Source organism: Mus musculus, chromosome 14 (genome assembly GCF_000001635.26).
Source record: "Mus musculus strain C57BL/6J chromosome 14, GRCm38.p6 C57BL/6J".
In the NCBI taxonomy this organism is placed as follows: Eukaryota; Metazoa; Chordata; class Mammalia; order Rodentia; family Muridae; genus Mus; species Mus musculus.
Window position 1 is genome coordinate 72,763,137 of NC_000080.6, and position 22,627 is coordinate 72,785,763.

At 40.6% G+C, this 22,627-nt stretch overlaps 1 long non-coding RNA gene across 1 annotated transcript in view; it reads right to left on the reverse strand.

Moving 5' to 3' along the window:
* Positions 1 to 591: 591 nt before the first annotated feature.
* Gm35218 overlaps positions 592 to 22,627 on the reverse strand; it is a 43,860-nt gene continuing 21,824 nt past the window's right edge. The window contains exons 6-7 of the long non-coding RNA XR_383581.2: positions 10,651 to 10,760; positions 592 to 1,236 (exon numbers count right to left, since the gene is read on the reverse strand). This is a non-coding gene — a long non-coding RNA (predicted gene, 35218). The remainder of the gene's footprint in view (positions 1,237 to 10,650; positions 10,761 to 22,627) is intronic.

A 22,627-nucleotide genomic window follows, 5' to 3' on the forward strand; every position in this document is an offset into this window, starting at 1 on the left:
CACTGCCACAGCTGAGTGCGAGGGAAGGGCACAGATCAAAACAAAGTGGAGCAACACATATGCATGAAATGCTACAATGGAACTCATAATTACTGTGTTAAGTGAAAAGGAATGGAAAAAATTCCCTGGAAAGAGCAGCCAGATGCTCAAAACACAACGTTAAGCAAAACCACCCATCTCTGAAGACTCGTGTCAAGTATGCTCAAGAACTGGACTTTGCATTCTTGTGATATGAAGTCTGGGGGTAAGTGGGATGGGATGATTTCACTTGCAAGGAAATGCAATTGGAATCTAGATGTCATATAGTAAAATGTATTTGTCAGACTGTATTTAACCTATGGACCCTGTCTTAGTCAGGGTTTCTATTCCTACACAAACATCAGGACCAAGAAGCAAGTTGGGGAGGAAAGGGTTTATTCAGCGTATACTTCCACACTGCTGTGTGGAAATAAATAAATAAATTAATCTCAGATGAGTTTATCACAGGGTCTGATTGTAAAGATTCTCTTTACTTAAGTTGTTCTTAGTGTTGGCTTAAGTTTTAATAAACGGATGTCACTCTTTCCCATAATCATCCTTATTCAAAATATATCAGATTAAAGAAAAAACTTTATTCCGGAAACCACAATGCATTTCCAGGGTCAATACACTCAAAATACATTCAAATAATAAAGTGTAACAAATGCCACATTTAGTTTTTTGTATACTTAGTATTTTGAAAACAGTCTAACAGTCTCTGTTTTTATCATTGTCATGAATCATAACACAGATGGTGATTGAATTTCAGTCCAGTATCACAGACTGTCGGATACAGTGTTTGGTAAATGGCTTCATTTTGTCACTGATGGATTCAAAGAAGCTATGTCATTTATTTTGCTACCAAATAAGTCACGTGTAAGCATTTACCTTGACTAGCCTGATAACCTGGCAAGTGTTTTTAATCTGCATGGGGAATATCTGACATCTAAACTCAAGCCAGAAAAATAAAGACAAAAGCCTAACTTTATTCTCTTTCTTCTGAAGAAGGGCACTGTGCAAGCAAATTACAGTTGAATTATATGGTGGAGGGCGTCCCAATTTCTTCTCAGGTTGCTATGGCAGAAGCAACTTGGGAAGATAGGATTTCTTCCAGGTTCCTCTTCCACTTCTGCTTCAGTTTATCACCATGGCAGGAGTGAAGGCAGCAGGAGCTGGAGGCTGCTGGTCACATGGCAGTCACAGGTAGGAAGCAGAGCCCTGTGAACACAAGCTTGTTGTTCCTTTCTCCAGTTTTACAGTTCAGGGAAGTGGTGACAGGCATGGCAGGTGGGTCTTCCCACCTCATTAACATAATCAAGACAGGCCCCTTACAAGGGGACTAAAGCTACAACTTTTCCAAGGGTGAAAAGAATAAAAGTAACAAGCGTTAATGAGAACAGAAACCGGAATCCTCATACACTGTTGGTGGTCAAATGTTGCACTGGGCAAGCAGTTTAAAATCCCTCAAGCAGTTAAACATGATCTGATTGTATGATGCTGTACTTTAAAAAACTAAGAAGCAACCATAGGAACTTTTACAGATATGTCTATAAGAGCATTAATAATAACAGCCAAACAGTAAAAGCAACACAAGTGTTCTTAACTGAAGACTGGATAAAAAGCAGGTATAACAACACAAGGAAATAACAAACAATGAAGTACTCATATAAGACGTAACATGGATAAGACTTAGGACATTATTCTAAGTGAAAAAAAAACCTGCATGTATATTTGTATATATTTGAATCAATTTCTATAAAATATATAGGTAGCCATATTGGCATATGGTAAAGAGTGGGAGTAGATTTGTGGATATACAAGACTTTGAGGGTGTGTGGAAAGGGAACTACTGCTATGGGTGACATATATGGAGTTTCTTTGGGGACTAAAAGAAATTGGAGGAGCGGATGCATGCCTGTGATATACAGAAAGTAAAGTTCAAACTTATAAAAGGCAAACTTTCTGGCTTGTGAATTAGATGTCATTAAAGATATTTCTTAAAAATATTACTGTGTCTTCATTCTCAGGCATGAATGTACTTGGCTCTTGAACACTTTGCTTGTCCCACCCTAAGCCTTCTTTGCCTGCACTGCTTCTCTTTACAACTACAGTTCTCCAGGTTGTATCCACCAAGGGCCCCTTCCTAGAGCATGCTTATGTGCCATGTCCCCTCCTTGCTCACTCTGACTGAAGCAGGAAGGTGAGTCTCTGGGTGTCTTAATCTGCTGTAGTCATGTGGATGCCTCATCTGCAGTAGGTGCTCTAATCCTATTGAATCCAGTCTCATTTCTTAGGGAAAAAAAAAAAAGCCTCATTGATTTCCTGTTGCTTTTAAGTTGAAATCTAGCATCTTTCCTGGATGACTCGCACGGCCTTTTGTGACTGCTCTTTATCCATCGGCTCGATCTCTTCCTGTTCAGAGATCCCCATCTTTCCCTCTGGGCTTACTGAACCCTTTGCAGACCATGGGCTCCTCCTTTTACTGGAACATTCTCTCCAAATACTAGCCTGGTTCCTACTTTACCCATTCTCTCTCTCTCTCTCTCTCTCTCTCTCTCTCACACACACACACACACACACACACACACACACACACACACAGAGAGAGAGAGAGAGAGAGAGAGAGAGAGAGAGAGAGAGAGATGTCATACGACATCATCGTCTCTGGCTCTCTACTCTGTCTTCTTCACTGACATTATCCCTGACAAATCTGTTTCTAATCCCGTCTTGGTGTTTCCTGTTCGCTGGATGTATACAAACTGTCGTTCCTGTTCTCTTGGTGATTTTTGACTTCCGGAGCTGTGCAATTTTTATATAAAATTAATGCCTTTGCTTTCTTTCTAAACACCTTGAAGGCTTAATATCCAACCTGTTTTATTGGCTCTGGTCTGTATGTGACTGATTTATTGTTTTGCTATAGTTCTATGTGACGTTCACTGGAGTCCAGTCATGGGTGAATTTATACTTTCATTGTTCCTCATCCCTCCCGTTTACAGCTACTGCTCTTCAGTCTGAATCAACTCTTTTAAAATTTCCCTTAATGAGAATTCTAGTAGCAAACCTTTTGTTTTTATGAACTCGTCTTTATTTTAGCCTTACTCTTGATAGGTATTTTTTGCTGGGTATAGAATTGTTAAGATGATAGTTCTCTTCAACATGACATGAAAAGCTAGAAAATTGTCTCTGTGTAAATACTTTTCAAGTTCAGTTATTTTCCTTGTTTATTCAAGAGACATAAGCAAGCTCCAGACAAATTAAAAATGTAAAAGATAAATCTTTTTTCTTAATAAAAGAACATCTAGAAGTTTATGTTTTAATTCAAAAATGCCTAACCATGAGGCAAAGCCTGATAGATTTGACTATGTATACAAAAATAAAAATATATTTCTACTGAACATAGGGTTTAGCATCAACAAACAGATGATAAACCAAGAGAAGGCAAAATCACACATGTATTGCTCTTTAATGTAGAAGAAAATTTTAAATAAGTGATATCAGTAAGAATAGATGTGCAACCCAGAAATGAACCCACACACCTATGGTCACTTGATCTTCGACAAGGGAGCTAAAACCATCCAGTGGAAGAAAGACAGCATTTTCAACAATTGGTGCTGGCACAACTGGTTGTTATCGTGTAGAAGAATGCGAATCGATCCATACTTATCTCCTTGTACTAAGGTCAAATCTAAGTGGATCAAGGAACTTCACATAAAACCAGAGACACTGAAACTTATAGAGGAGAAAGTGGGGAAAAGCCTTGAAGATATGGGCACAGGGGAAAAATTCCTGAACAGAACAGCAATGGCTTGTGCTGTAAGATCGAGAATTGACAAATGGGACCTAATGAAACTCCAAAGTTTCTGCAAGGCAAAAGACACCGTCAATAAGACAAAAAGACCACCAACAGATTGGGAAAGGATCTTTACCTATCCTAAATCAGATAGGGGACTAATATCCAACATATATAAAGAACTCAAGAAGGTGGACTTCAGAAAATCAAATAACCCCATTAAAAATGGGGCTCAGAACTGAACAAAGAATTCTCACCTGAGGAATACCGAATGGCAGAGAAGCACTTGAAAAAATATTCAACATCCTTAATCATCAGGGAAATGCAAATCAAAACAACCCTGAGATTCCACCTCACACCAGTCAGAATGGCTAAGATAAAAAATTCAGGTGACAGCAGATGCTGGCGTGGATGTGGAGAAAGAGGAACACTCCTCCATTGTTGGTGGGAGTGCAGGCTTGTACAACCACTCTGGAAATCAGTCTGGCGGTTCCTCAGAAAACTGGACATAGTACTACCGGAGGATCCAGCAATACCTCTCCTGGGCATATATCCAGAAGATGCCCCAACAGGTAAGAAGGACACATGCTCCACTATGTTCATAGCAGCCTTATTTATAATAGCCAGAAGCTGGAAAGAACCTAGATGCCCCTCAACAGAGGAATGGATACAGAAAATGTGGTACATCTACACAATGGAGTACTACTCAGCTATTAAAAAGAATGAATTTATGAAATTCCTAGTCAAATGGATGGACCTGGAGGGCATCATCCTGAGTGAGGTAACACATTCACAAAGAAACTCACACAATATGTATTCACTGATAAGTGGATATTAGCCCCAAACCTAGGATACCCAAGATATAAGATATAATTTGCTAAACACATGAAACTCAAGAAGAATGAAGACTGAAGTGTGGACACTATGCCCCTCCTGAGATTTGGGAACAAAACACCCATGGAAGGAGTTACAGAGACAAAGTTTGGAGCTGAGATGAAAGGATGGACCATGTAGAGACTGCCATATCCAGGGATCCACCCCATAATCAGCATCCAAACGCTGACACCATTGCATACACTAGCAAGATTTTATTGAAAGGACCCAGATGTAGCTGTCTCTTGTGAGACTATGCCGGGGCCTAGCAAACACAGAAGTGGATGCTCACAGTCAGCTAATGGATGGATCATAGGGCTCCCAATGGAGGAGCTAGAGAAAGTAGCCAAGGAGCTAAAGGGATCTGCAACCCTATAGGTGGAACAACATTATGAACTAACCAGTACCCCGGAGCTCTTGACTCTAGCTGCATATATATCAAAAGATGGCCTAGTCAGCCATCACTGGAAAGAGAGGCCCATTGGACTTGCAAACTTTATATGCCCCAGTACAGGGGAACACCAGGGCCAAAAAGGGGGAGTGGGCGGGCAGGGGAGTGGGGGTCGGTGGATATGGGGGACTTTTGGTATAGCATTGGAAATGTAAATGAGTTAAATACCTAATAAAAAATGGAAAAAAAAAAAAATAGATGTGCAAAGGTCTGATAAATATACAAAGAAGGGTTCAATCTCATTAGTTATCACAGAATGCATATTAAGCAGCAATAAGGTACTTTTTGTTTAATGCTTCGGTAATAATTTAAAACATTGGTGGGTACGTGGGTTTTAGAATGAGATTCTTGTCTACTCTGAGAGTGAGGAGATGAGCTTTGATGGAGCTTCCATCTAAGACCAAACTACCGCCAGCATACACATCCCATGACCTTAGTCCTAGACAGAGAAAAAAGACAGCAATCTGTCATTTCTCTGTTATCATGCATTTACTCCTGTCCCCTGTGTCATTCTCATGACGTGGACATGAATAGTTACACATGCAAGGAACTCAAACTGTCCATTTGAAACAATCTCCTGTAACTTCCACATCCTCTCCAACTTCCATTTTAAGCTGACTCAGTTGTACCTACTTACATCTCCATTTCTCTTTTTCAAACCTCTCTCAACTCCATTCTGTCAATTTTACCCGTCACCCTACTTGAAAAGTACTTATAAAAGTCAACAGTTATTTGTAAATCCAGCTTCTTACATCATGGGTCATGACCATATTAGAGTGTTGGAACTGAATGGATTGGGGAGGGGGGGGGGGTTGCTGTGAAACATTAGCGTTAGTTAATGGTCAAAAATTCATGTAAAATTCTATGTAATGAGTTTGCGATGTTTCCGGGATCTCTTACCTGTGTTGTTTGGTTGACTTTAGTATAGCCTTGGCTCCGAACACACAATATGAGGGCTTTGCACCTCACATGCCAGCCAGTACTAACAAGGCTGCCCCGAAACACCTCTGCACAGAATCAGGACGATTGTCGTTTGTTAGGAACTGCAGTGTTGCTGCTCTTACAGAAACACAATGGTTCAGTTACAGAAAACAAAGACCTTGGACCTCTCTCTTCCTGCTGTTATTCCTCAGCATGCAAGTATCAAATTAGTTTATCTTTGGATTGTATTGTGTTAAGGGTTTGATTTGAAAAACCTCTGCTTCAGCTCCTGACTTGAGTTTCATTTAAAAAAAAAAAAAAAAAACTCGTTAAACAAAATTTGACTCCAGTTAGGACAGAATTTCCAACTGCTGAAAATGTCTATAAATATACTTCTACCTGTGTGTGTGTGTGTGTGTGTGTGTGTGTGTTTATGTGTTTGCGTGTGTGTGTGTGAGTGTGTGTGTGTGTGTGTGTGTGTGTGTGTGTGTGTGTGTGTGTGTGTATGTGTGTTTATGTGTTTGTGTGTGTGTTAGGGTGCACTCACATGTAGAAGTCGGAGGTTAACTGCTTTCCACCTTAACTTTTTTGAGCTCCATTTAACCTGGAACTCACCATGTTGGCTAGATTGACTAGCAAGCCCACAGAATCTTCCTGGCTCAGGGCCCTCTCCCTTTCACTGTTAGGCCTAAGATCTAAGAGCCCCTGATATAAATCCTGGAATCTGTAGGTGAGAGAACCAGGAGCTGGGTGTCTGGTGGCAGGAGCAGATGGATGTCTCAACAAAAGAGAATTTATCTTGCCCCAGTTCCTCTGTCTTTCTTCTGTTTAGGTTTTCAGCCAATTCAGTGCTTGTCCACGTTGGCATATATGTCTCTTCCTTATTTAGTCTATTTACTCAATAACTAATCTCTTTTGCAAATGCTTGCATAGACACTCCTAGAAATCATGCTGTACCAGACATTGGATATTTCTTAATTCAGTTTGACTCAAAGGGTAACGACGATACATTGCTCTTGGGGGTTGGGCAGGATAGGCAGTGTAATTGTACCCTTAGCTTGTTTGTTCTTCTGCATTGCAGAAGGCTGCCACCCAGGGTCTTTCCAACACTTCCTTACTAGCAAGCTTTACCAATACAAGATAAAAGGATGATACAAAGATACTCCTTTCTTTCCTCTCTTCTTCTCTTGTGACAGTGTTTCCAGAAGGAGCCACAGCCATCTGTCCAGCTTCCCTGAATTCCATGTCAGCAGCCGAGAAGGACCACAGATTCTTTGGCCTCAGGCTCTGAGAACACTGCCTGCTTTTGTCCCTCCAGCCTTAGGGTAGTGACAGCTTCCTGTTGTTGCTCATCTTTGGTTGCTTCCTTGCTCTGGGTTAGATTCCTAGCATTCTTTATCTCCTGCCAATCAACTTGATGCATTAAAGTCCCTTGAATCTACAAGTCACAGTACTATGTTGTTTTTCTGGATGTGTATTTTGTGCATGTGTGTCCGCTGGTGTGTTTGTGTGTGTGTGTGTGTGTGTGTGTGTGTGTGTGTGTGTGTGTGTGTGTGTGTGTGTGTAGACCAGACGTGGCTTCCTAATGTTTTGAGACAAGGTCTCTCATTGAACCTGGGTGGCCAATGAGCCCTTAGAGCCTTCCTGCTGCCTCCTGCAACCTCGGTGCTCAGTTCCAGGTAAACACTTCCATACTTGGGTTTACCATGGCAGACCTCCAAACTGAGGTATTCACAATTGTGCCACAGGCACACTCCCTATTCATCAATCTTGCCAGCCCCTCTTTTATTATTTTTTTCTCCTTTTACAGATAATGACTAAGTACAGAGGTAGTATCCTTTGGCTTCTTTCCTGTGTCCTGGCCTGCCCTCTGGGGAATTGTTTTGGTGATATTTTGCTCACTGCTTCCTCTGAAGTCTTTCCGGTAAGCATCTTGAAAGAGAGGTTTACCTATAGGAGTCAACCTGACAAGCAACTGCTGAGTAACTCCCGTTACCAGGCAACCTGTGTGGTGAGTACAGTGAGGTTAGAAAAGGAGGCTGCCTATCTTTAAGCACATGTTGATGGGGAGAGAGCACACCTCCTGATTTCCTGAAAAATATATTTCTGGCATATCTCCTCAGTGTACCATTTTGTAACTGCACTCTTGGAGGTTGATATCTTATCAAAAGCAGAGGAACTGTTTTTAGTGGAATGCTTTGGTTTTCTGCTCAAAGTATTGTGAACATGTATTGTTTAACAGGCCAGCTTTGATAAGTATTTATGTGACTATCCCCTTAGTTTATGGCAACATTTTCAGTTTCTTTCTGGTTTCTTCTCCCTAACTATCTTTATCACCATAAAAGCATAAAAGAAGATTTAGAGATAAGCCATTTGGTAGGATGTCAGCCCCTTTTCAAAAGCTCTTACAAAAAGTTCTAATTCCACACTGTGTAAAGGAAGATGTGTATACTTAAAATAGAGGTTGAAAGTTTTGGGAATGCAGAATTTCAGAGTACAATTTTAAATGTAATTTACTTCAATTCAATTCCAGCTTTCTAGAAGGAAAAACAAGGTTTGGGAAAGATCAAATCTTTGAGCAAAAACAAAACAAAAGCCCAAGTATTTAAAGGAAAGCAGCTGAAGTGTTACTGCGCAGAATCACATCACAGTTGATGTATCTAAGGTTGAGGATTAGGCAATTCTAATTGTCATATCCACAAAGATTGTGATGAGTTCTGTCAGTTGTGGAGGAGTGTTCTTCAGACCTCACTTTGTAAAGAGAAGCTACTTTGAGTCACACCTTTGGTACCTGCCACTGGATCCACATCATAGCCTTATTCTCTTGGGCGTCATCTGGCCAGTGACTGATTATGTCTTAGAAGTACAACCTGGCCTTACTCCTAAAAAGCTATCCTTTCTGGAGTCTCTCTTGGCCTGGCTAAAATTTCCTGAAGTTTTACTGAAGCCTGCAACTCTCTCTATCCAGCACAACACCCCCATCCCCACCCCCGTCCAGAACAGACATGCACACATCTTGGTCTAAAGGCTCTTCCTGCCTCCATCTGTTCCTTTGCCCCTAAATCTTTCATAGGTATTTCTCCCCACCTAACACTTTGGAAACATTTTTTGTTTAATCTGAAACTGATGTCCCTGCCTAATTTTTTTTCCACCACTGTGAAAAGATCTGTGGGAAAGTATCCAACCCTGTTCTAGAAATTTTAGGTCAAAAGCCCTAGTTAACTACTTAACTGCAAGTTTTTGGCTTCTGTTAAACTGCTTGCTTGCTTTATTACCCCCCACAATTGCCAACCAGGATGTAGGTATTTTATTTGTTTTGTGAGTGTGTGTGTGTGTGTGTGTGTGTGTGTGTGTGTTCTTTGCCTTTAAAATATCCCTGTAAAATGCATTTGAGGATGCTCTATGAAAAGTGTTTCTCTCAAGGCACTTGCTGGCTGGCTTCATACAGACTTACAATTCAGACGTTTGGTGTGCTAAGTGGCCTTTGGGTCTCTACACTACACTTACCTTGCAATAAAAATGATGGAACTGAACTTTTTCAGAACCTATAAACAGAGGCTCAATATCAGAATGGGCCAAGAAAACAAATTACAATCCTGAATAGGGCGTTATACTTCATTTTCTATTGTTTCTAGAATGTATTATTGATACAAACTTAGTAACATTGTTTTGTTAAGAGAAAGCCTTAAACATTCATTTCTTTTGGTGACTGAAAATGAATAAAGAGCCCACCCTCATGTTTCTGTTTTGTTTTTTTAATTTCAGTTGTTTGCTATTTTTCCTGTGAATCTATCCCCTGTTGTGTGAAATATACTTACAGCCATATGAATATACTGATTAAATTATGAAGAGACATTAAACAAGAAAATCTGCTAGGTCAGAAGCTAAAGGCCTTTGTCCTTTGCTCTGAAAGTCTTTATAGCAAGCATAAAACAGTTCTTCACGGAATCCCCCATGCCCAAACTCACGAATAGTACTTCAGAGGATTAAAAGAATCTTGCAGAGTGACTAGTATGGATCTTGAGAAAGAATTATCCTGGATCATAGACAAATCAAAAGTAATCTCAGGGCCTTCATACAATAGAGATAGAAGGGTCATTCAGAAGAGAGCAGCAGGTGTGACGTTGATGGTTTTGAAAATGGAGAGTGTGACCACAGCCAAAGTACTCAGTGTATGTAACTTTTGCAAATGGAAGATCAAACATCTCCTACTGGCTGTGGTTTCATCATCTACCACATAAGAAGAGGATCAACACACTACAATCTTTGTGTCAGCCCAACCCTTTCAGAAGAATATCAGTGTTCAGAAGAATGCCCCTACCCTAAAAATTGAGTATGGAGCAGGGTAAGGAGTCTAGTCCTCTAGATAAACTGATCTAGTGGTAGAATATACTACAAGTTGAGAATGGATATAATGAATATGGAATATTTCAGAATGCTTAACAAGAAGATAGGTTGAGGAGATATAAGTACCACTTAGTCTAGAAAACTAAACTTAATTACAACCAAAATAATTATGATTTTCAAAGTTAGTGCCCATGAAGGTTTTGGGGATAGTTCCTTTAGAAATGTAGATTGTAGAAACTATTATACCCACCTCAAGTAACACTCAGACACCCACATTGTTCACACAAATTTCTCCTCTGTGGGACAGGATGATGTGCCGGGACTCTAACTTGTCTTAATGATCATGTGATGAACCTATAACTGTGGGAAAATGAGAGAACAGCAGTCCAGAAATAAGTGTTATTTTCTGAGATGTTGAAATTTGGAGGCCCATTTTCCCCATTCCTCACTTTTCTTCCCTAGGAGTATGCACTCCTCAGGCAATTGCCCTAAGTACTGCTTACTCCTAGTAGGGTGAACCCAAACACACCACAAAACAGAGTTTTTCATCAAAAGTCTGTATTTCCCAACGTGAGCTGTGCTAGGGTTTGCTTCATCCTTGATACAAAACAGGACAGCAGAGCATGAGCTCCCTGCATCAGAAAAGAAAAGATCTGTTAGAGAGCTTGGCTAGGCTGCCCCAGAGCTCAACCTTGCAGATCAGTTTATACCACAGGACAGAAGGAGGCAAGGCACTTTGGATGTGAATAGATAATCTGAATGACCGGAAGGGAAGGGGGCATTCAAGCTTCCAGCAGAAAGTCAGTTTTAAGAATAACCATGAAGAGTAGAAGTAGAAAAGTCACTCTTTGACATGAACTACCATAATGAGTTGTTTCAGACAAGTATCTTTGTAGCTGTTAGAATTTGTCAAGAAAGGTATCTTGGAAAACAAGTGTTTGTATCGTTTAAAATACACATTCCTTCAATATATTCAAAATTAAAAGGGCAAAGCTATCCTTAAAACAGAGAAACCTGGCAGACTTCCCTTAATTAAGGGACCAAAGTAAATATCACTATAAGACAGTGAGCATTCTGAGCTTCCTGAAGTGATGTACAAATGCGGTGCTTCTATAGTGTTCCTGCTCAGAATAGCTGATCACCAGAAAGCATCATAAATGGCCTAAGCTGATGGACAGTCTACAAAACACCTGAATACAACAAAATATAACCATATCTGCTCTGCATATCAATACAACAAAATATAACCATATCTACTCTGCATATCAATACAACAAAATATAACCGTATCTGCTTTGCATCTCTCTCCTTCATCTTCCCCATATTCCTCTAATATCTCCCCTCACCAACTTCGTTTTTTTTTTTTTTGGATAACTCATCAAATCCAATTACTACTGCTCATAGGTCTATGGATGTGGGGCTATCCTCTGGAGATGGTTCCACTAAGAATCCTCCCCCTAACAAAGGCTTAGGGATTATCTCCAAAGAGGAGACTGTAAGAGCAGAAAGTAGGGAGGAAAGCAGTGAATGCTGTTGTCTGGACATCACTGTAGCTTTAAGAATACAGCTTTATGGTTTTCTTCCTTCCTTTCTCTTTCTCTCTCTCTCTTTCTTTCTTTCTTTCTTTCTTTCTTTCTTTCTTTCTTTCTTTCTTTCTTTCTTTCTCTTGGCTACTTTGTGGGTTCTTCTTGGGTTCTTTATCTGTCTCCCACCAATATCTTCTCTGGCTCCTCTCCTCTCCTCTCTTTTCCTCTTCTCTTCTTCTCTTCTCCTCTCCTCTCTTTTCCTCTTCTCTCCTTCTCCTCTCTCCTCTCCTCTCCTCTCCTCTCCTCTCCTTTCCCCACTTCTTTTTCTCTTCTCTAGTCCTATCAATCTTTCTTCTTGAATCAACTGTCTTCTCCAACCCTGCTCCTCTGTCTCTTGAAACGTACTCTTGTCTACTTCCCAGTCTCTCCCTTGCTACTCTCTCCTCTACTTCTCTCACCCTCTGCTGGCTTTTTATATCCTCTCCTTTTCCTGGAAGTCTAAGAGCTATCTGACCTTGGAAGCATAGGATTTTTTTTTAATATTTTTTATTACATATTTTCCTCAATTACATTTCCAATGCTATCCCAAAAGTCCCCCATACCCTCCCCCCCCCCACTTCCCTACCCACCCATTCCCATTTTTTTGGCCCTGGCGTTCCCCTGTACTGGGGCATATACAGTTTGCGTGTCCAATGGGCCTCTCTTTCCAGTGATGGCCAACTAGGCCATCTTTTGATACATATGCAGCTAGAGTCAAGAGCTCCGGGGTACTGGTTAGTTCATAATGTTGCTCCACCTATAGGGTTGCAGATCCCTTTAGCTCCTTGGGTACTTTCTCTAGCTCCTCCATTGGGAGCCCTGTGATCCATCCAATAGCTGACTGTGAGCATCCACGTCTGTGTTTGCTAGGCCCCGGCATAGTCTCACAAGAGACAGCTACATCTGGGTCCTTTCGATAAAATCTTGCTAGTGTATTCAATGGTGTCAGCGTTTGGAAGCTGATTATGGGGTGGATCCCTGGATATGGCAGTCTCTAGATGGTCCATCCTACTACATATGACATGGTTATCAAGCTCAGAAACTCACAGTGTGTGCAGCTATCTGCATAAAATCAAGACAGCCCAAATTCCAGATAAGCAATGAAAGTGTTCTCCAAGCCCTGCTCCTCACTGAGTAGCTACTGGACTTGATACCTGCAGAAGGAGGGAGAATTATCTTTCCTCCCAATAGCTCCATGCAATATTTTTGCAACATGTTTTTTGGTTTGCAACTTGTCATATGGTTCCAGAACAAAAAAGTAAAGAATGAGCACTTTCTTGGAAGTATCTCTTCGTCTTTAGAATAATGCAATGAAACAGGGCAGAAATCACATAGAAGATTAAATCTGATGCTAAATCAAACATGCAATAGGTATTATTAATTCATAATCTACTAAATTACTACTATGGTACTGGGGCCTAATTTAATAAAAATATGAATGAATGGATTGGGGATTTAATGACGCAGTATGACTTTAAATATATAGAAAAATAATTTTCAACTCATACAATTTTGGTTTTATGGCAATTTCTCAAAAACAACAACCCTCTGAAGTAAGAATAGCCATAATCTAAGTATATTTATCAGAGAAACTGAACAAATTCATGGAACCTGGTTTTTAGGGAGGTTCTTAACATCTTATTCTTTTCCTAATTATGAATAATCATCAATTATTGAATAAACTTAATTGTAGCTAATATATAGAAAGACTGTTGAGGGGTTTGGCATATATTATCATTCCAGAATGCCTTAATTAAAAATAATAGAAAAGAAAGACATGACCTAATTCAATTCTGGATTCTAAGAACAGCTTTCAATCCTGAAGTCTCAGAAGCAGCAGGGACATACTCTGGGAAAACTCATTACCTGAAAGGAGACTTTTGTTCACCGAAAAGCCTGCATTACAGAACCACGGAAGACATGAAAATACGCACAACTCTCCAAAAGGAAATGAAATCAGGTGCAGACTCAATGCCTATCCAATTTAGATGATGGATGTAGCCCTGCCTCCTATAATGCAGAATATTGACATACTGATTTTGGAAGTACAGGGTGCTGGGGGAATAGGAATAGAAATGGTAAGATTTTTGTATGATGGTCTGTATAGCTCCACTGCAAAGATGGGGGTGCATAGATGATTTTTCTAAAAGAAAAAAAAATACTGGTTAATTCTTTGAGACCAGACTTTTGAGATGAGTGGGGGCCAAAGCATGGGGCTTTGTGCTAAAGTCTAGGCTACATGTGTTCTACATGAACTCATAGAACCTTCAGAAGCCATCAGAGAGGTAGTTGTTAATCTTAATCTCTACTTTCTAAATGTGGAAACTGAGGTGCAGAGGTGACCTAACTTGCTCAAATGGCGAGTAAGTGCTGGGTCAGGGTCCAGACTTCAGCACCCTGGCGCCGGGGCCTGGCATTCAGCTTCTACACTTCATTCAATGCCATTTAGAGTTGATTCTTTATTGTATTAGGTTCACTTTTACCTTCTGCCCACAGAGCATCAATTTTGTATTGGCTTTGGATTTGTTGTAGCTGCAATCAATGTCTTAGAAGCGCGTTCTGTTCATCAAACACAACTCTCCTATAAGAATGTGAGTCTTAAGGGCTCTGTTTTGCAAACTGAGGTTAAGTATCAGTCTCTCAGAAGATAGCTAGTAACTCGTCACGCAGAGTCAGAGTATCAAATAATTAACAAGTAACCAGCCAGGGTAAGTTAGTGTCTAGAAGCCAATCAAGTCTCAGACACTGAGCTGTAAACTAACTCTGAAGGGCTGTTATTTTCCCCTCAGCTCCGTTTTCCTTTTCTTCCATTCCACAGAGTTTTAGTGAATATAAGACCACCCTGTTTGCATGTCATTTCCCAGATGCCCTTGAAGCCAGCTCTAGTTGGGCAATTAAGCGCCAACTGAAGGAATGTGAACAGGAGGAAATGTAGCAATTTCTACCAAGAAAATTGCTCACTGCAGACGTCTCCTCTTCCTGTTAGGTGAACAGCAGAGCTGTCACATTGACCAAGACCTGCCAGACTGCAAAGCCGCATTTCTTTGGTTCTAGAGATGAGTCATAGCTCTTAAAGAACTACTACTTTCACCCATCACATTGGACGTGTCTTGATGACAAGGCTATGTCCTGACAACAAGGGGTTTGTCCTGTTGTTTGTTTTCCTGGTAATAGCAGCTTAAGTTCCACCATGATATCAAATGACTGGATTTTCCAAGTAATACAGAGTCCGGGATCTAAGCATTCTGAGAACTGCCACCTGGCAATGTTCAAGATTTGCTAGTTAATGAACAGATCTACTGCCACTCAACAACCTGTGATTTCCCCGTGATATTAAAATGATGTGACTGCATAGTATTTAAAGAAGCAGAAGGAAATATGGTCATGATTTTTCTTTTTTTTTTTAGTACTGGGAATTGAACCCAGGGCCTGTGCCTTGTAGCTAAACACTCTATCATTATAATATACCAAGGCTCTCATGATATTTTTAAGTGGGAAAAAAACTGTACAAAATGGTCAAGAGTGATTTCTGTAGATCTAATGGTAGATCTATTTGTAGTGAGCTGGCGAAGTGGAAGGGTGTTTCTCTCCATTTTATGTTTTGTTTCTTTTCCTCTATCTGCCTTTACACTATTTTTTCCCTACGATTCATTTTTCTTAAACATTATTAAGATGAACTGAAAGTAAAACCTATGTGCAGACAAAAAGGCCACTCTTATAAATAAGGCTTCAAGCTGTAGTTCTCAGACAGCTGTAGGCTTTGTTCTCACTTGAGTAACAACAGACAAACGTAGGTTCAGGCTGGTTGGTCATGACTGTCCCCCACCAATCTTCCTGGGTGCTGGATTGTCTGAGCCTCTGCCATACGGAATGAGTAAATCCCAAGTTATCATAGTCACCTTCAGTCCCTTCACAAAGAGTGAAGAAAGAGCAGGGAGAAGTGCATGCCAGGTGGTTTAGATCCGGCAGTACACCCTGTACTCACACTGCAGTCATGAGCAGGCCTGTTGTGATGAACAGCACCACGGGATTTGCTCGTGCCGTAATGTCCCTGTTCCCAGCTCTTCATTCAGGTTAAATAAATGATTGGGGTGATTTGGTTTTATTTTTAATTCTTATAATTTTTTTTTTGTTTAATCTTAGTGCTGTTGAAAGATAATATTTCTATTCTTTTTTTTTTAATTCTTTCCTAAAGAGAAAGGAAGAAAAATTTCTTCTCTTTCCAAAAATTCTGGACAGAGCTTGTTATTTTTCAGCTTTGTAACAATCCCATCGATTCGAGTTGTGATTATGCTCATTTCTGAGCTAGTGGCACCTATTACTTATAGGTCAGGAACAGAGCTGACATTCAGTCCTGTCTCTAGGGTGAAGCTAATGAATTGTAAGATTGGTTCATGGTGAGCAAATTAGTTCTGAAACCAGGGGATTCACAAGTTTGGTATTTTCTTTCTTTGACTCACAGATTGCTGTCTGTGGATCCCTGCTGTTTGTCCTTTGGTTTTATAGACATAAGCTCTTTGCTCCCTTTTCTTTATCCTCTTCATTTGAATCCTGTTTGTCAGGTAAATGAGTAACTTCTGCAATGCGGACTATAGTCTGAAGAATCCCGTGGAGCTTATTTCTTCTTGTGATGAATTCTGGTGAAGGACATATTAAACCAACTTCCCCTCTCAACGGATGTGAAGTACACCCAGTTAGGGCTGTATTGCTTGCCTTCTGACTATCTGCTCCAGGTGGGCGCAGAGGGAGGGGTGTGGGTAAGAGCCTTGAAGTTCTGAGTCAGAAGTGAAGTCCTGATGGATGAATAAGTATGAAGCTGTGGGTCTCAGGTTAGGAAAAAAAGAAAGGGAATGAACAATGTTTGCAATGCTAATAACATCTCTGAGGACAGATTTCAAATCTGTACCTTAAACAGAAAAGTCGGTAGTCATGGGGAATTCAACACTCTAGGACCAGTCTCTATTGTTCCTATATTTTTTCTCTTCTACAACCAGTCTCCCTATTTCCTTAAAAAAAAATATTTTTTTTTGCCTTCTTTTCTTTTTCTTGATACATTCTTGGCTATTCATAGGGCTTCTTCATTCCTTAAGATGGCCACCAAATAGGCCATGCTAAAGCACACACATTTGCTGATAAGTATCCGAAGCACCAACTGCTAGTCCCCACAACAGGACGGCTGAGGCCAAACAGGATGCAGTTTCTGCTTCCTGGTACCTTCTATCTAGCCACTCAGGCTCTTGAGCATGAAGGGCAGAAAAGAAAAATCTCCCAGCAAGAGTCAGGAGACATGTCACTGACACTTAGGCTTGCATTTTCAAGATAAATAGGATCTTTCCAGGTAGAAAGGGATGGAAAAGTACCTTTTACCCAGAGAGGATACTGCAAACTCCTTTCCTTAAAAAAAAACCCAACCAAACAAACCATGGGTGTATAGACAGAATATGGCACATATATATCATGGAATTCTTACTATTCAGCAGTAAAAAGGCAAAATTTCCTGGATGGGTCTGCAGAGAATTGTACTGATGGAAAGGACTCTCAGAAGGTTGTATACTGTGTGGCTGATGTCTTAGTACCTTTTCAAAATTATAAGGTTAGACAATTATAAATTTGAGTGATTTCAAGAGACTAGGGAAGGGTTTTCAGTGGAAGAACTAGGTGTGGCTGCAAACTGGCCACTTGAAGGATTCTGCATCATGGAGATGTTCTCCAATTTGTCTCCATGGCAACTTCTGGACTGTTATGTCAGTCTATGTAGTTTAGAAAGTTGTTACTGTTAGCATTTTGTCTAGACTCTGCCCCATAGTTACCTGGCAACAGCCAGGTATGCCTGACTTAGTATAAAAGGGGCTGCTTACCCCCTTCTCTCTCTCTCTCTCTCTCTCTCTCTCTCTCTCTCTCTCTCTCTCTCGCCTTCTTGGTTCTGCTCTATCCTCTTGTCCCTTTCCCTCTCTCTCTCCATCCCCTTTCCCCCCTCTCTCCATGTGCTCACGACCAACCTCTCCTCCTCCTCCTCTTCCTCCTCCTCCCTCTCTCTCTCTCTCTCTCTCTCTCTCTCTCTCTCTCTCTCTCTCTGCCTTTCTCTGCTTCTACTATCCTACCCTCTCAACTCCCTCCTGATGCCCTAAAAAACTCTATTTTATACTAAAACAAACAAGCAAACAAACAAACTTTTCTTAATACAAAATCAATAATTAATAGTGAGGAAACATCTGTATTATGAGATAGATCACACTGACTAAATCTGGGTGGGGAGTGTTCGTTTGTTTGTTTTTAACATAAAATCTGGTTGTCTAGAATGCTCATCACTGAGACATAGCTGGGTACCAAGTAATATGCTCACAAAGGTCTGACTAACGGAACGTTATGTGGCAACATTTCTCAGTTTATAGAAAGAAGTTCCTTTATCCTCCCAGTCAGCCGATTTGGGGGCATTATGGACACCATTCTTGCAAAACATTTCAGAGAAGGCCATTGGGACAGCTGTAGGGAAGGCATTGGTTTGGGAATATTTCAGGCAGGCTTACTAAGAGTAGTACTACAAAATCATTTCTTGGATATTGGGAGTTTGGAAACCATCAAGGCCAGAAGCAGGTTTAGAAATTGCATACATAAATCTAAGACACAGAGAGAAAATACAAGGGGGCCTTAGTCAGCTCTTCACAGTAATAGCTTTTTTCATAAAGGAGGTTAAATTTCATTCAGTGGGTTCTGTCTTAGATGTCCATTTGTAATTTTAGAAAGAATCCTAACCCGAGAAGTAGAAACTACCATTTGAAGCTATTGCTATAACCCAATGTCTACAACCCAGATCTTTTTAGTCTTTTAAAAGTTTTACGGTTTTATTGAATATTACTTAGATACATTGCTTCTTTATATTTTGCCTTTCAGAATATCTTCAGAAAGGTTTTTAACTGTCTTCTATGCTAAGTTAAGCAGTGAGCTGACAGGACCTGGAAGGCATTCAGACTTTTGTCCTATCCACTGGAGCCACCCCTAGCTTGGGGCTAAGGTAGACAGAAGTGTAAGGCTAAGGTTACCCGTCCTGGAGTAGCGCAATGCTCAAGGAGGAGAGCCTGCAAAACCAGTCAGCTCCATGTTTGGTTTCAAATCGAAATATTTCCAAGGCCTCACTTACTTGGCACCCAGCTACAGTACAATGTCTACAAGAAGCATTGCTGATGTGAAGAGAAACCTGAAGAACTCTCATTAGGCAAACATCCCACCAAGGAGTGTACAGGAGAATATAAGAGAACTTGAATATATGGCCTCACCCATCCACCTGGAGTAAGAGATGCCTTAACAAAATATTGTACTATGTTTGATCATGTTTTATCATTGGTCCATGCTGGTTCATTTTACCCATCCATCCCCTGAGGTATGGATATATAGATGGTTAGATATTCCTCCTACACACTATGCTTGCTTCCACACAACTCACAGGATTCTGCTATGCCTATTTCAGGAAGAAAAAACTGAGTTCTAAGGAGTTTGCATAGCTTAGATAGAATAAGTAACGGTAAATAGCACAGTTGACCCTCTGTAATGAATTCCACGGGATTCCTACTACTGTTTCCTTGTAGACAATGGAGGCCAGAGGTGTCTTGCCTCTTTGTGGGTTCCTCTCCATTGCTCCAGGACTTCTTGGTGAACTTAGACCCATGCAATAAATACTTAGTACTCTTTGGGAGAGACATATTAGGATATTGGGGAGCAGAAACCTAAAAGGTGCTTCCTTGGCCTTCAGAAACTTTGATGAGGAGAGGACATTCACAGAAACGTCAGCATGGAGTGTAATGTGGAGCGCAATAGGGGTGGCTCAGTGCACAAAGGCACCTGGCGTTAAGCCTGAGAATTGAGTGTAATCCCCAAGACCCACAAGGTCAGAGAGACCTTGCTCCCTTAAGTTGCCCTCTGACCTTACACATGCACCACAGAATGTATGCATAGGTAGATGGTAGATGAAATTAAAGAAAGGAATCAAATAAAAACATACTAAAAACTTTTTTAAAGTTACAAATAAAAATATTATTGGGATAGTTGGTGGGGTAAGATTTTTTACTAATGATTTCCACAGAGAAAAGGGGCCAGAGAGGCTCTTCCAAGTAGAGAGGACAGTGAACATAAAAGCACGGGGCTGAGAAAGCCTGAGGCATGCTTCAAGAATCTGGGTTTGAAGTGGATAAAGCTTGGAAGGGCGTTATTGGGCAGAGCATCCGGAAAGGGGAAGGGGAAGCGGGTCTGAAGCTCCTCCCCGCCTGCTCCAGACAGCACACGTGGGTGGTGAGTGTGAGGAAAGACAGCGGGCGGGTGTGGAGCTATGTCCTGTTTTGCAGCCTGGGCAGAAATGCATCTGGCAATGCTCTCCTCCTGTGTGAAGGGAGGGAGTGTTAGAGTTTTTGCAGCCAAGTCCTTTCCATCCCTGGAGGAGCAGCCAGAGGGCCTCATGTCTGATGCTCTTGACTGGGTGATGCCACATGGCTGTGCTTCCGAGGTTCAATGCTTTTTCTCCATGACGATGGTTTCTCTTACACCATAGGTCAGGTCAACCTTATTCTTATGTCTACTGGTCACATGATCTCCCTTTGCTGCTGCTTGCTTAATAAACAAATTATTTTCAGTCCTCTGAGTGGGGCTATAACTTTCTTGAGGATATGAATAAATTCTTACACTTTTTTTATTTATTCTCCTGAGCAGGGAAAGACACACAGTAGGCTTGCAAAGCAAAAATATAAACAAAACAAACCAAAAACGAAATGATGACAACAACAAAACAGGTTATACTAGCCTGTTTCCTTCCACACAGAATGCCCAAATAGCAAGTATTTATATAGCAAATTGTTTAATCCTCTTAGTATTGTAAGAAGTCAAATATTTAGATTTTTTCTTTAAATTAGTGTAATTAATTACGTGAGTATTTGAGCTGCTAACAAGGTACAGACATGTTCAAAGTAATTGCTCCCTATGTCCACTTCCTGGCCAATATTTTACCAGGCCCTGAGTTATATAGCCTAGAAATCAAGTTTGTCCTTTACTACCGAATCATGACAGGACCAGAAGAAAAGTTTCTTGTTGTTTAATCAGCAGGAGTACTGGGGAAGCAAGAAAAAAATGCTATTGTGTGATAAGGGTCTGACTACAGACCACCAAGCAGGCACTTCGAGAATATGATCACATATACTTCTAGGGAGAGAGAGAGAGAGAGAGAGAGAGAGAGAGAGAGAGAGAGAGAGAGAGAGAGAAAGAGAGAGAGAGAGAGAGAGAGAGAGAGAAAGAAAGAGAAAGAGAGAGAGAGAGAGAGTAGACGGCAGTGTTCTGTGCTAAGCCTGGCTTAGAATGAAGTCAACGGCAGGAAAACTCTCACATGAGTCACAGAATCACCAAGTTTGTACATGTTTACTTTCTCAGTCTTTCGTTTCTCTCTCCTCCCAGTAAGGGCAATCGCAAGATGAGGCAGGAAACCAAATCGAAGAATAATAAGAAGCCATTGGATTATCATTTTGGTTCTATCTTCCTTATTTGAAAGAAGAAAAAAATAGGTTCAAGAAAAAAGAGGAAAAAATAGAGAAAAAGCAAAACTGACCACATAGTCAGAAAATGCATTAGGGGCACAACTGTTCATGTTGTTACATCATACATACCAAGGAATGTTAAGACTGTGGCATACTGAAAAAAGGGCAGTCCTGCAGCTGTAATGTAAAGAATAATGGCTTCTTTAAAAAGGAGTATATTTATAGTTAAAAATTAAATTGGTTCAGGTGTAGTAGTGAATGACTGTAATACCCGCACTCTGGAGATCTAGGCAGGAGGCTTAAGGGTTCTAGGTTAGCCTGGGCTACAGAACAGGTCCCTGGGTGTAAGACAAAAATGAAATGAAGTGGGTAAATAAGTTAACTTAAATTGTACACACTTACAAGGTAAAGGTGATGTTTGAGTATATGCATGCAGTGTAGAGTAATAAAATCAGAGTAATTAACAGATTCTTCACATTGAAGGTTTATCATTCCTTTAGAGTAAGAGCATCCCAAAATTCTCCAAAGACCCAATAACAAGGAAATAACTTGACCTAAAAGAGTAGGCAAAAAAAAAAAATCTAATTTCTTTTTTCCTAAATGAAGACACATAATGGTCAGCATGTATGTGAAAAAGCTTTGCTCAGCATCTTTAAACATCAGAGAGATGCAAGTTAATTCCTGGGTTCCTGACAGCCAGTTCTACCCCCTTACTCTTCTGTGAACTCAAGTTACAGATGCTGGTCATGCCTTTAGCTAGTCCTTCAGGGGCCTAGCGGCCAATGCTGGCCCTGTCCTGGGTTTGTCCTTGCCAATATTGAGTGCATTTGTGTTCCCCTGACAACTGTCTCTGACCAGGAGTCCCCAGTACTCCTGAGAGCCTATCATACAAAGTTCTTTCTCTAATGTCTAGAGGTATTCTAGTGGCCAGATTTCAGTTTATAGCCCTATGACACTTGCCCTGATATTCCCAAGAGTAGACATTTTCCACTAACATCCACCTGTTTCCAGCATTCCCTAGTTACTCCTTGGATGTTTTAGCACACTAGGACTATGTATCATCCTCATCTTGGAACAGTTCTTTGTTTTAAGAAGTTTTTTCTGCAAAAGAGACAGATGCATGAGCCAACGATTTTATTTCCAAATCTTA